This window comes from Barbatula barbatula (assembly GCF_947034865.1).
Source record: "Barbatula barbatula genome assembly, chromosome: 9".
NCBI lineage: Eukaryota > Metazoa > Chordata > Actinopteri > Cypriniformes > Nemacheilidae > Barbatula > Barbatula barbatula.
In genome coordinates this window covers 15,600,663-15,610,452 of record NC_136772.1, presented here as the reverse complement: position 1 = coordinate 15,610,452, position 9,790 = coordinate 15,600,663, and positions in this window count along the sequence as shown.

Here is a 9,790-nt window from a genome sequence, read left to right as displayed (position 1 = left end):
GTCAGGTTTGGCCTACATTGGGGGGACAGCTGTTTGACGAAAACAACTTTCTAGCTTATGTCTACTAATATGCAAACATGCACTTGTGTTTTAATATGGAACCAAATATGGAAGGTTCGTTTTTATTATTTCGAAGTGTGTATTTGTTTATGTGTAATACTACAATCATTGAGCATATTTTCCCCAATACTGAGGCAAAGATGTCAAAAAATATGAAATAACTTAAATAGTGCGACTAACTAACTGTCATAAAAACTCCTTAATAAACTTAATAAACACAAAATAATAATAAACATTTTTTTAAATGCCAAAACAGTTTAAAGAAAGGTGCACGTGCGTGTGTTTGTGTACTGTCAACTTCTTTTGTGTATTGTCAAATTTTCAGACTTTTAAAAAAATATAGTCAATAAAGATAAACACAGACAGTTATAAGAATACTCTGAATACATAATACGAAGTCATGGCACAAGAGGGCGCAATTTAGCTATATTGGACCATAGCTACAATATTAAAAAGAGAGATTCATTTGAAGTTTTGAAAACATTAAATGAACTAGGGAGGCTAAGAAAGAAATGTTGACCTTGTTCTGTAACAGATTACAGAGACTAAATAACTAAAATGGTACATCCAAATGATTTTAAATAAGAAAATGGTCCATGTTTCCTTAATTATTAAACTAGCTTGCTGTTTATTTGATAGGATGAATTTTACTAATTTGCTAGCATTGCATGCAGGGTTTAGAAGGTTACTTTTAAAATGTATTTCCCCACAGATTACAAAATACATGCTTTATAAATTAATTTGTTATGAATTTGATTAGATCACACAAGTTTTGTAACTTAATCTAAATATTTTGAATACTTTTGAATACTTATGTATCACAAATGGTTCACCAAAAAAGAGGACATGGTGTTCCTCCGCATATCAGTTTTTCGCCACATTTCTTGAAGCAAAAACAGACAATCTTAGAAAAAAGAAAAGGAAAAAAATGCAACACAATTGATTAAGAACAGGGTAAATAGTACTTATTTTGTCTTCTGGGAAACGTTATACATGTGAAGGGCAGTATTAAATGAAAAGTAAGATCTTTAAACAAATAAAAAAATATTTTATATTAGTATATTTTGAAGATGCTGTAAAAGAAGTCAAACTGTGAGATAAAGTCACAGTTAATAATAACATAAAAATGGACTCACAAACAACAACACGTAACACAAAACCAGACGTTGATCATTCTGGTAACAACAGATGAGAAAGGTATATACAGTTTTTAGTATGACAATTTGTATAAATTGTTTTTGTTTTTGTAACCAAATAGTTTGGGTGGATTACATTCATTGGTTCATTTCTGTAGCTGTAGTTATTTTAACTACCATCATGGGGTCCTAAGCAGAATTTTATTTTGGGGACCCTCTATGTCACCTATATGACCTATTAATGTCAATCGTCGATTATTGGCACACTATAAATCTAAAATACTCAATATCCATTTTATTTATTGTAGCTGTGTTGTAAGTGGTCAGATGTTGATTTGCACTTTAACATTCAAAGTCTTGCAGTACCAATTGGCACACTTAATGTGGTGTACTGAATGCATTTCTGGTAACATGTTAATCACTTTAATTACTTTTGGTTACAAAAATGAACAATGTGCAAAGAGTGAAATACAATCAACCACAAATAAAATGACTTAAGATAAACAGTATCTTTTTATGTTAAAAATAATTTAAAAGGATAAAACGGACAATATTAAATAAAATAATAAAATATTAACAAAATGAAGAGATCAGATGGATTTGTAACAAGGTGGTTCAAGAATAAAATATAAAGCTGAATATCTATCAACTATAAATACAAATAAAATACCAACAGGATCTTCAACAGGATAAAATTTTAATGAAAATGTAAGTAATGTTAAACTGTTATAAGTACTAAAGTTATAAAACAGAAGCTTATTTTTTATTATCAGTACAAAGTTTATGAAACAGAAGCTTATTTTTATTACAAAAATATAATCCAGGAAAGCTATTTTTAAAACCAGCTAAGTAATATGTTGTGTATTATAATATATTAAGATTGCAAAGCTTTTCGCGGATGTTTCACATACTATCTTGCTTGCTTAATTAACAAGCCAACTAACTTTAGCTTGCAATATAGCCCACTAGGCTAGGCTAAGTCTATTTAATTTATATACATTTTCTCAACTTACCTTTATCTTGCTGTATTTTCTCTTTCTGGGTTTGCTTCCTCTTACTTTTCTCTGCACCAGAAGAATATGTCCTTTTTTGTGACATTATTGAGTGGAAATTCTTCAATCAATTACGTCAATCAGTCATACTGTAGCTGTGCATGCATCCTGCTGCAGCAAGCCATTAACATAAAATAGCGTTGTGATTTTTTTCCTCATTGCATAATGCAATCTGTATCATTACCCATATCCATTGAAATATTATATTTAAAAAAACTATGTCAAGAAATGGCCTAAGAGTACATGAAATTACATCATTTTTGGGGGTTTGAGTTTTTTAGAGTCTTAGGGGGCCCCTGATTGCCACGGAGGCCCTATGCAACCGCTCATTTCGCTTATGCCTTGGGCCGGCTCTGGGTGCCACTGCTGACAGACGAGAGGAAAGTTAAATATGAATAATACTTATATATACATTTTTGTATGCAGTGTTTTTTCATAGCAACACAAAATTAAATTTTGGTTGACTGTTTTTATAATCTGCTGCTGCATGAGGATCTGTCGAGGATCATTCCTATACCACCAGAGGGCACCCTTGAATACCGAATCACTATGATGTAATCGAGGCGGACTCAACTTTCTGCCTTCGGAGTGTTCTGTTACAAACACATGAAATTAACATTGTGTACTAAATTTCACAATTAAAGTCAATAGGAAAGATGTGAACGCCAGAGGTCATCAGGCTAAGATGTAAAAACCTATGAATTCTTCATCATATTGAAGTGTGCTCGTACTTTTTTTCCACATGACTGTATGTCATTTTTGACAATACAGGTGACATTATAAATAATTATTGTAATAATAATAATAATAATACTGTGTATGTGTGCATATTTACAAATGGAATATCTGTTTATAGGTTGGAACATCATTCAGTATCAGGAAGACCTTCATGTTCTGCACCTTGGGGATAAAACCAGTTCCTCTCAAGTCTTCGTTATTGTGGGAAGCATTATGCCAGAGGAAGACCGTCTTTTACAAACATCTAGCTAACAATAGAAATGTCAATAGCAAACTATTTATTTGGATCTGTTCTCATTTAGTAATAGATTGCAAGGTCAAGGATATTTTAGCCTAACATTCAAATATGATTTCCAGTTATAGTTCAGAATATTTACCACATAATAGTAAACCAAAGAAACATTATTTTCTGTGGTTTAAAAAAGATGTGTGTCAAGTGATGCGAAAATATACAAATATCAAAGGTTCCAATATAGTAGGAAAGTAAGGAAGGAGAAATAAGCAATTTCACCTTGAAATATTCACTTTAGAGATTTCTTATTATAGACATTTCTTATTCTTAGTCATACACATATTCTTCTTCTGTGACTTATTTAAACTTATTTACATGTTGTGCCTTTTTTTATAAGGAAACTAATCAGTTCTATATACGAATTTAAATGATAAATGATGCTAAATCATTTTTTTCCACTTTATTTGTAATTTTCCACTTATTGTATACAACAGTTATGCAAATAACAATAGAAAAAAAGAGTAAACAGAAAACCCAACAAGAGAAAGACAAAGACAGATGAGACCCAAAATGGACCTGACAAACTTGTAATAGACAACGGGAAATAAAAAACAAAACAAAAACAAAACAAAAACACACACCAAAAAATAAAAAAGTGCATCTAACATTCCTTATCACAGGATTGACCAGGGGTTAATGTAAACATTCAGAGTTCCAGTTCCAGCCCAGGTAAATTGTTCACATAAGTTATCAGAGGGTTCCAGGTTTTGTAGAATCTGTTGGTGAGGGTACATTTTATTTTTTTCCAGTTTGACATTCTGCATAATGTCCCTAATCCAGTGGTGGTGTGATGGAGGAGCAGCAGCCTTCCATTTAAATAAAATTAAACGTATAGCTAGTAAGGAGGACAAGGCAATGACCTTCTGTAAATGAACAGGGGGGATGGACCCCGTTGTATCCGAAAAACAACCAAAAACGGCAATCAAGGGGCAAGGTGGGATGTTATAGGCATAAACCTTAGAGATTACTTCAAAAAAGGACGACCAGAAAGGAACAAGTTTCGGACAAGATTAAAACATATGATAGGAAGTAGCTGGCGTCTGTTTACATCTATCACATATTGGGTCTACATTAGGAAATATTCGTGCTAATTTAGCTTTTGAGAAGTGCAACCTGTGTAGCACTTTGAACTGTATTAAAGAATGTCTAGAACATATGTAGGAAGAGTGGACTCTAGTAAGAGCCATATCCCATTCCTCATCAGACAGCTGGACCCCCAAGTCGCTTTCCCATTGATCTTGAATATGTGAAATAGAGAGGTTGCAGCTATCCATTATATGAGAATAAATGAACGATATTCTATTTTTCCCTTAAGGGGTCAATATGCTGAATAGGGAATCCAAACAGGAGGGGTAGTGTAGGAAAGTTAGCAAACTCTTTACGAGTAAAATCTCGAATTTGCAAGTATCGTAAAAAATGATTATTGGTCAGACCAAATTTTCTGGACAGTTGTTCAAAGCTAGCAAAAGTATCATCAACATACAAATCCTCAATACTATGAATGCCCTAAATCTTTTAATCTCAATATCTCAAAACTGCTCAGAATGCTAATAATAAGGATTTTTATCATTCTGAGGTGGCTAAAATTAGTTCTGGAAATCAAAAATCAAGATATTTATTGAATACCTTGAATATTAAATGATGAAATACATTCTTTCAAAGATTTAGCAAAGAAACACTCAGCCACGATTTAAATAAAATAAAATAAGGAATGCGGGTCATTTTAGACCATGTTGTGCATAAAAGGGTTCAAATTAATACATTAAGCATATTCAGCAAGGGGTTTCTTAGAGCAGAGTTTAGGAAGCTTTTGCAGATTGTCAGAGAATCACAGATTTCTGTTTACATGAATTGCCAGCTACAGTTCATATTGATGTTTAAATGAAAAACATGACGTTAAAATTCCAAGTAATTACTTTGGTAATCTAAAATACCTTTTGGATGTAAAAAGTAACTGTGATGAAATACAGTTACTCAAAATCTTTTTTTGAATACGTTACTAAGTTAAATGTATTTTGTTTCTCCCCAGCCCTGTTTGCATGCCAATAGCAGCTCTACTAGAGTCATTTATTTGTGGCAGTATTTCAAATCCAAATCTAGCCTGGCCAACAGACTTTAGCTTAGAGCAAGTCTTCGTGGAAGCAAAGACTCTGTGTTTCTATTCAGCCAAGTCATCCTGTCAATCAGGCAAAACCTGATATTTATTAGATACATTATTGCTAAGATTCTCCTCAGACTAATATATTTAAAGTACATAACAATAACATAAAGCTTTTAAACCCCAAGAATCAAAAGCTTTCACAAAAGAACATGTTAATGCTCTCTATGCATAGGCCTCTTGAAATTGTAAACTTTTTTCGATAATTTAAATGGACCACTACAATCACAAATAGAACAAATCAGATATATGTCATTTTACATGCGCTAGTGTGTGCTACAGTAAACAAATAAACACCAAGGAATAAAGCAATACTGTTTAAAACAATAGCCTATTTGTTAGGACTCTGTCCTTCCTGTCTCGAGCTTTCAAGCTCCCTGGGCAGAGTCATGACATTGCCACGTCTTTCGGGTTTCTGTTGTGTTATGTGTGGAGACATGTGGCTTTATGTTGTTACGTGATGCCACGTGTCTTCCTGTTATGTCTCTCAGCCCCACCCTCTTATGTCCTGTAATTTCATTAGGGTTTCATTCCCATCGTCTGTTTTGTAATTCACCTCGTTAGGGTTTCATTCCCATCAGCTGTCACCACTCTCCCCATGTAATCACTCCTCGTTAGTGTCTCCCTTTATATGGTCTCAGTTTTCTCTCTGTTCAGTGTTGGTGCATTGTCTTTATCTTTTGTCTGATGTTGGTGTTTGTATCAACGCTCACGGTAGTATCCCCTGTTTCTCGTCTTGTTGGACTACCCTGTTTCCTGTTTCGGTTTTGTGAAGTGTTTTGTTTCTAGTGTTTGTTTTCTAGTGTGTTTTTGTTCTTGTTTTTCCCCATTGCGGGTGTTTTATTTAATAAAGTTTTTTGTTAAACCTTCGTCTGCCTGCATCTGGGTTCTGTCCAAAGCCAATTTGTGAAAGAATGCACCAACCCATAAGAACCCAGCAGGCGGCGATTTTCCCTGCAAGGCCTCGCCAGCCTGGTCCGCTCTCCAGCATTCGCCAGGGGAACTTGGACCGGGACGAGTACCTGGACAGGTTCCTGGAAGCCGCAGTGGAGGAGCTCTTCGGGGAGGAAGAGGTGACGGCGGCGTTCAACAGCGGACTGAGGGTCCCCCTATCGCCTGCGGAGATGAGGAGGCTGAGACCGCTTGGCTTCGAGGGTGTTCTCCAGTTCGCCATGAGCCGACCGGAGCCCAGTGTCTCCGTCTGTCCGAGGTTGTCTTCTCCGTTGGGTCCCATCCCCGAGGATCACACCCTGGAGCTTGGGGTGGTGACCACCACCGCACCATCAGCCTCGGACCCTGCAACCTCTTCACCACCTACCAGTCTTCAGGGCAAGCGTGGAAGGAGAGAGTCCTGGGGGTCCTCTTCGGAGGCCTCCAACGCGGAGCCAGCCCCGTCCTTCACCTCCTTCCTCCAGCCGACTACCAGGAGATTGGCTCGGCAGAAGAGGAAGAGGCAACGGAGGGGGGCACGTAACCCAGCCCAGCCGGCGCTCCTGCCGGTTCTCCAGCTGGGTTCACAGCCAGCGATCCAGCAGGCGTCCAGACCTGCCTCTCCGCAGGTTTCCAGACCTGCCTCTCCGCAGGCGTCAGGACCTGCCTTTCCGCAGGCGTCAGGACCTGCCTCTCAGCAGGCGTCCAGACCTGCCTCTCCGCAGGTTTCCAGACCTGCCTCTCCGCAGGCGTCAGGACCTGCCTTTCCGCAGGCGTCAGGACCTGCCTCTCAGCAGGCGTCAGGACCTGCCTCTCAGCAGGCGTCAGGACCTGCCTCTCAGCAGGCGTCAGGACCTGCCTCTCAGCAGGCGTCAGGACCTGCCTCTCAGCAGGCGTCAGGACCTGCCTCTCAGCAGGCGTCAGGACCTGCCTTTCCGCAGGCGTCCGGACCTGCCCTTCCGCAGGCGGCCGGACCTGCCCTTCCGCAGTCGGCCGGACCTGCCCTTCCGCAGGCATCAGGACCTGCCCTTCCGCAGGCATCAGGACCTGCCCTTCCGCAGGCATCAGGACCTGCCCTTCCGCAGGCATCAGGACCTGCCCTTCCGCAGGCGTCCAGACCTGCCCATCCGCAGGCATCAGGACCTGCCCTTCCGCAGGCGTCCAGACCTGCCCATCCGCAGGCATCCAGACCTGTCCTTCCGCAGGCGGACTTCCAGCCGGTGCCTCAGCCAGTTCTCCGGCCGGCATCACCTCAAACTTTTTTCCCCCTTGGACACACACCTCTCCCTAGCCTTTTCAAGTCCCCGCCGGTCTCGTCCGGTTGTTTCAAGTCCCCGCCGGTCTCGTCCGGTTGTTTCAAGTCCCCGCCGGTCTCGTCCGGTTGTTTCAAGTCCCCGCCGGTCTCGTCCGGTTGTTTCAAGTCCCCGCCGGTCTCGTCCGGTTGTTTCAATTCCCCGCCGGTCTCGTCCGGTTGTTTCAAGTCCCCGCCGGTCTCGTCCGGTTGTTTCAAATCCCCGCCGGTCTCGTCCGGTTGTTTCAAGTCTCCTCAACCTGTCCCACCCTTTTCTGGTGTCCCCAAGGTTTGGCCTCCCATTCCCCCACCCCCCCTCCCATGTTTGTTGTTTTTGTTGACCCACCCGAACCCCTTCATAGCCTCCCTTATGTTCCCCTTAGTTTGTTCTGTGTTGTGCTTGTGGTGTTTGTCTTTGTGCTTTGGTGTTTTGGCCCGCTGAAGTTTCTCCCTTGAGACGCCATGGGGCGTTTCTGGGGGCGGGGGTAATGTTAGGACTCTGTCCTTCCTGTCTCGAGCTTTCAAGCTCCCTGGGCAGAGTCATGACATTGCCACGTCTTTCGGGTTTCTGTTGTGTTATGTGTGGAGACATGTGGCTTTATGTTGTTACGTGATGCCACGTGTCTTCCTGTTATGTCTCTCAGCCCCACCCTCTTATGTCCTGTAATTTCATTAGGGTTTCATTCCCATCGTCTGTTTTGTAATTCACCTCGTTAGGGTTTCATTCCCATCAGCTGTCACCACTCTCCCCATGTAATCACTCCTCGTTAGTGTCTCCCTTTATATGGTCTCAGTTTTCTCTCTGTTCAGTGTTGGTGCATTGTCTTTATCTTTTGTCTGATGTTGGTGTTTGTATCAACGCTCACGGTAGTATCCCCTGTTTCTCGTCTTGTTGGACTACCCTGTTTCCTGTTTCGGTTTTGTGAAGTGTTTTGTTTCTAGTGTTTGTTTTCTAGTGTGTTTTTGTTCTTGTTTTTCCCCATTGCGGGTGTTTTATTTAATAAAGTTTTTTGTTAAACCTTCGTCTGCCTGCATCTGGGTTCTGTCCAAAGCCAATTTGTGACACTATTCACATGAGATAAATGTCAGTGGCCTGATAATATACAAATCGGGTCACCTTATGCCATTCTTACCTATGTATGACAAAGTGATCGCAACTCAGTTACTCAATTTGGACTGTTCTTGGTCAATGTCATTCAAGGAATAGAAAAAGATCAACTGCAATTTTGACATTGCTACAATGTCATTAGTAAGTGGAAGTATTGGATTTTGCATCCATATTGCTAAAATGTCAGTATTAGGTCCACAACAATTGCTATATTGGGCAGCATAACATAACTAGTCAGATTTTCCAATAAGAATGGGATAGAAACAGTGTGATGCAATACACTGCATACTACCTAGACTTAGAATGTAGCGGTATCTCAATAAATGTGACAGGTTAGTACATTACAACACAGGGCTCCTAATCTGCATATAAGACTTGCCCTCCGTAGGCCTTCTCAGAACACCCTAAGCTAAATCATTCTTATAATAGGCTCTCTGAGCAGTGGTGAGTCATTGAGATAATCTGGACATTAATCTGTGCTAAACGCAATGCAGGCACTTTTGCATAACATTGCAATCATCTCCAAAACATTCCTTAATACACAAAATAGCTGAATTTTGTAAACTAGTTTCAGGATTTTTTTTGCTAAATGTAAAACATTCAGTGCATTAATAGTCACCAACACTGTATTCACAAACATGAATAACTCTTGTATAATCACAGTAGGCCAATGATAAATGCTAACAATAAAGGATGTTTAAGAGAAATAATTGAAGACTGTTAGGTGTTATTAGCCCCCTGCTGAAATCATTGAAAAGCCTTCTGGTAAAGACAACAAGACATTCATTGAGAGAAGTGTTGACTGTCCTAGAGAAGATTTATGAGCAATGCTTTTTTCACTCTTCCTGTGTCATACAGTGACTAACTCACAGCCAGTAGGTGGTAGTGAATGCTTCATCCATTCAAGCCAGTCACAGAACGCCTCCTCTGACTTAATACTGTATATAGCCAACATCCTCTGTCCTTATCCCACACAGAAACAAATTAAAACAAGTGTGTGAATTCATAATTGTACTCTGAATATC